Source organism: Vidua chalybeata, chromosome 1, assembly GCF_026979565.1.
Source record: "Vidua chalybeata isolate OUT-0048 chromosome 1, bVidCha1 merged haplotype, whole genome shotgun sequence".
In the NCBI taxonomy this organism is placed as follows: domain Eukaryota; kingdom Metazoa; phylum Chordata; class Aves; order Passeriformes; family Viduidae; genus Vidua; species Vidua chalybeata.
The window spans coordinates 133,028,493-133,034,411 of NC_071530.1; positions in this window are offsets into that span (position 1 = coordinate 133,028,493).

The following is a 5,919-nucleotide window of genomic DNA, read 5'->3' on the forward strand; positions in this document are numbered from 1 at the left end:
TCTGTTTATTACTCCACTTATTTCACATTTCTGTGTTTATGGTTGGGTTAACTTTTAAAGCTGAGATCAAAGAGGGCAAATGGTTCCTACATCTGCTATCCATGGAATCAGAATATTTCTGTATTTGATGTCCTCAGGTTTTGGCTCATGGACTGTTTGGTCATATGAAAGAAAGCAAAATATATATATTCCCACAAGAAATGTGTGTATTTGCCAAAGAGGGATTGTGAGGTCAAAATACAGTTGTACCTCTGTAATTATAAATGGGAGAGTTTGTGGTTGCTGTCATGGCTAAAGTGGAAGACACTGGGAATCTGAGACACTTTCTCTACTAAGATGCCATGAGGCAACTATGAGACAACTGGAATACTAAAGCTAAAGAAAAGCTCTTATTCCTGCCTGAACTGGAGAGCACAGGATGGAAAAGTAGCTGTGGTGTTGCTTGACCTCTGCCATAGAAATAAACTCATAACTTTTACAGATGATGCTTCTTATTTTTTCCAAAATTGCACGAAATTTTCGATATATTTTTCCTTACTACCAGAAAGGCTATTGCTGAAATATCATCTCCATCCTAATTGTCTGTGCCCTGGGTGTTGCCTGACAAGTTGCTTGTTCTCTTTGATTCCTGGCCAGGATGCTGACACAGCAACTTGTTTGTTTCCTGTGGAAAAGGAAGAATAGTATCAAAGGAATGGTTTTCAGATGTACTAAAAAAGAAGACGGATTTAGGGACACAAGGAAACCATAGTCCAGCAGTCAGGCATGTAACAGCCCAAGGGAACCCTACAAACAGATGCTTCAAAATCTGGGATCAGACAGTACCTTGCAAGTGGAGCCTTTGAACTCAATACACTGCAGTGTTTCAAAACTAAACCTCCATTGTCCTCAGACCAAGCATCCCTCATTGCACCAGTGCCTTCTCAGGTGCCTCCTTTCCAGACTGGCTCAGTGAAGCATGTGAAAAAGGTGCTAGCAAGAAATAAGATGTACTCTAAGATGCATGGATGCAAGATTTCATTCTGTCCTGCTATCACCCTCCAGTTTTCAAATCTTTCCTTCTGATTTTCAAAGTTTTTTTTTCAGGTAGCCCGTGCATACTATCCATAGTTAAAAGCCATTCTTCTACCTTTTGGTAAACTAATGGCAAAGTTGGGTAATTAATATAAGATAAAAAGTGAGCTGGTCCACCAGAAATGACATTGATTGATATATGTCACTTAATCAAGATAAAATCCAAGCTTATTTGCAACAGCACCTTGCACAGAAAAACTCAGCAAACACTAAAATCTAGGAAATACTGTAATCCTAATGGTAGAACTACGATGTTCATAAGCAAGAATGAAAAAGGGAGAATATAATAGCTTTTCATTTCTTTCTGGAGGACTGAATATCATTTAAATCCTGAGTGCAAAAATTGGGATGCTGCTGTATATCTATCATTCAAGACTGTATAAAACAAGTAGCCTTATGTTGCTGTGGGTTCCTGCTTAGGAAAAAAATGGGATTGAGGGAGAGAGAGAGAGTGGTGTCACAGGGCAAGACTGAGCCATGCTGCCAGTTGTATTAATTAGCTTTGCTTGCACACTCTTGCATTATAATCAGTATTATTCAGCTTTAATTTAATTTCCATTAACCTCTGCAAACATCAAAAACACCCACATGTTTGGATACAGGGAAACGTCTGGGGTATTATTGCATGGATAGAAAAAACAGTTTGCTCACAGTCAAAAAGCAGCTTAAGAAAAGGCACCATAGCTAAGCAGCAGCCTATTCTTTATCAGCTATGAAGAGCTGTCAAATACAAAAGGCATGAAATTATTCACGTTCATCTGTATCTGGTTTTACCAGGGAATTAAATATTGGGGTTGTTCATTCAAGACAGGTAGAACTTTCCAGGTCACACAGTAAATGGCTTAATGTTCAGTTTGCCTGACTCAAGGACTGATTTGAACCTAAAACACTGGGCATTGTGGCCTGTTCAAGTCCCTAAACCAGGCCTTCTCGAGTGTAGTAGCATTTCCTTTGCCCTCAAATTAGTTCCCTCCTAGAAAAATTTTTCCACTTTATTATTTTCCACTTTACTATTAATATGACATTTTTTTTTTGAAGCACATTATTAGACATGTTATTATATTATTAAGAGCATAATTTTACCAATTCAGACATGGGCCTGAAAACTAAAGCTCATGATCACAACTGCCAAGCACAGGGGCAAAATTAATTCTCATTAACTCACTGAACAGATACAACTCCACCCAAGCAGTATCATCACCTCTGGGAACTGTTGAGATGTAAGGAGTTCAATATTAATGTACATGTATAGTGTCCTATGCAAATGGATATTCATTATTCATGTTTTTGATTCAAAGCCGTCTTTCAGATGAACTAACATGCTTAAAATCATTGTGGAAGCCAACATTTTATAATAATTCCTGCTCTACCTGGGATTTCATATCTGATAAGGATTTTCTGTCCCTGGTCTGTGCCTGATATCTTTTGACAATTTAGAGGAATAATTAACAAGTATAACAGAATAACTTCCAGAATATACAGTGGTGTATATATATTATATTTTTTTTTCCAGCACAAAATTGGTGTCATCATTGCTGCTCATCTGTCTGCATGCTGTCTTTTCTTACAATGTATTGATTACTTGCATCCATGGTGAGAAATAATTTCTTATGCCTTCACCATATAGGTATTTTTAATTTATGTCTAATAAGCTCTTGCTGGTATTTCATGTTACAGATGCATTTTTATCAAAGGGTGAATTTATGCTGCCAAATTTCTAGCTCCAGTACCAGCTCCTGGATCCTAGTCCCAGACCATCTGCTCTGCACACATGGCACATGCGCAAGTTCACCTCTGGTGAACACACAGAAACAAAACAACCAGTTCCCTCTGCAATGAAACTATGCTGGTCCAGGACAGCTTCAGTTGCAAATTTATGATCTTATTAGCTCACGATATCCTCATTTATATCTGCTCAGTTCTTTGGACTGTTTCTCTTCCAATTCATGTGGGATTTATCCTACATAGTTGATCAGTCAGTGCCACTCAGATATATTTCTGTGCTCTCAAGAACCTGTTGGAGATTTGCTTGAGTAAGTCCAGGTGACCACTTAAATTTTGACATGTGTAGTATAATAAAATATATCCTGACAGTGCTCTCAGACTGCCTGTTGTACTCTTAGAAAAGTAATAGCACCTTCTACCTCTGCTGGATATTTGTGATATCCTTGAGATCAAGAGAAATAATGATTCCCATCTTCACATGACAGACAAGTTTAAGCTTTGCTTACACCAGAGCAATTCAGTATAATTTTTTTCTACTCTAGCATTTTTTCCCATATATCTAAAACTCAGTGGCAATAGGTCTGTGTGACAGCTTTCTCCTTCCATTAACTGACCATTTTGGTTGCATTTAGCAGAGGTAAGTTCTGATTCAAGAGACACTGATTTTCACCACTACTAAGGCCATTGCATACCACATTGTCTACTTTGTTAGCATAAAAACTTGGAAGTGAGTATGGCTTGCACACTCTCTACACTTTATATTGGCATTGTGATATAAAGTAATTTAACTGTGGGCTCAAATCAGTGCATTTGTAGTTTTTCCTATGGTTTTGCTTTTATAAATTTATACATTTTTTATACCAAAAAAATTACTTCGCTGTGTTCATTAGTTAGCCTCTGGCTTCATTCATTCAACATGGATTATGCTGCTGCTGTTCTCGTACAATAGTCCACAATCTAGAAGAAACCAAGTTACTTTACTACAAATTAGTATGAAAGTAGAAAGCTCTAGTAATGCAGGTTTGATTTCCTTCCCTTTTTATTGCTTTCAAACTCAGAAACAGGTTAAAACCAGCAGTTCAATTCACACAGCTAGAGCTCCTGAATATAAAGCAACTTTAGATTCTTCCAAATTGGTAGAGATTTGAGAACTCGTTCCTGGCACTCAGCAGTTTCACTTACACAGTTCTTGTAAAGCTCAAACAAAAGCTTAGCTAAATTATTCACTTTACTCCCAGGAGTGTAGAAACCTTGTATTTGCTAGTGACCGAGGAAAAGACACCATGCAATTGGCAGAGATGCAGAAACATGTATATTTTGCCAGAAAAGGCACAGAGAGGAGAATGGAACAAGAGAAATATACAAATGATGAAATTATGGGAATGTCAGTCCATTGGATAAAATCATTGTTCTAATTATACCTGTATAAATCAATGAATACATTAACATTTTTGATATGATAACAGAATTTGTTATTAACTTCTATTAAAATTGTTAGTATCTATTCTTAGGATAAATTACTCCACAACACTTGCTTAAAAAGTTTCATCTGAGTTTTTCTAAGGACATTGAAATAATTTGGTGCAAAATATAATGAGGCATGTGTTCATATAATGCAAGTGCAAAGAGGAGAATAGAAAAAAATGCTGTCTTTGTCTGTTATTTAATTTCAGTCCCTTTGCTCAAGAGCAAATAACTGCTTGAGTGGTGAAGAATGAAGTTTCTAAGTACTTATGCTAGCTGTTGTGACATCTGATGCACAAAGAAGAGACAGGACAATTGAATTTATGAAAGATTTATGAATCCAAGGGCCAAACTGACAAATTCTAGTAACATTATCCCAATTGCATTTGCATCAGAAATTGAATTGGGTGAGTTAAACTGATTTTTTACTTTTCTATTGATTTTGATCTACTGACATTTTGAAAGGGTCCTGGAAGCTGTATTACAATATCTTTGGCATGGAATATCTTTATCTTTCTGACCTCTGTAAAGAGGGTTGCCATCTCTGGATGTCCATGCTCCTCTTTACATGGATTGGTTGGCCTATTCCCTTAAGTGTTGTCAGTATCCTTAAGTCTGGAGTGGCTCCCAGTCATAATCAACCTTTCCATCTTGCTGCACAGCAGACCTATGGCCTCTGCTACTATGCTGGGATTATTTTGCCTTTCTTCATTTTCCACCATGAAAGTATCAGCTCTGCAGAATGATACCACTCTGAAATTAGACGAGACATAGAACATAGTTCCGAACTTACCCCTAAATGCAACCATGAAAAACGATGTTCCAGGAGAATGTGTACTTCCATATCATGATCCAAATTGAACCTTTTGGATGGTTCTTACACTGCCTGAAAGTTTGAGCTAAGGATCATCAGTGCATGAGGTGACAATTGGTGGCATAGGATGATTCACTGTGGTCTTTTGTGCCCATATGGCCCAGCACAGGTAGGAATGCAACTTACTGCAGTGCAGGACTAAAATTAAAGCCCTGAGATGGACTTGGAAAACAGTTCAATACAATAATGAGCAGTTATCCATTGCTAAGTCATTGTCCTCTGCTACTGGAAAGCTCTGAATTGTATCCTGTTGCAGGACAAGGGCATCACATCATGCTCCATGGAAGAGGACATGGACATCTCCATCATTCAAGGGCAGTTTGGGTCCTCAGAGGACAAAGATAATGATGATGATTAGGCTGCTGTTGGCAAGGAAGGTCTGAGAACTTTCCAAAGAATCCTAAATGTATGTTTTTCTCAGAAGGTCTTTAGGATCCAGGAGCTGATGGCATGAATGCCTTTCACTTTCTGTTTGTAATAGGGAATGTTTTATAGATACTTCTCTGCCATATATCCTGTCTGGAAAACAACACCATAGGCCTTTATGACCCAGTGCTCTGAGAAGGGTGGGTTAGGATTCCTGTGTCACAGAGAGGCACAAATCCCACCTGGTATCTCAGGCTTCCCTTTTCTTGTTGCTTATATGCCACATTTTTGCTTTGCTTTGCCATTTTGGATGCTTTGTAAGATCCTTAGCAATTGCCCACAGCTGAGCTTTATAATTTCCATCCCCATCCAGCAAGTAAACTGTCACCCAGCATCCCGTACACTCTTCTCAGAGA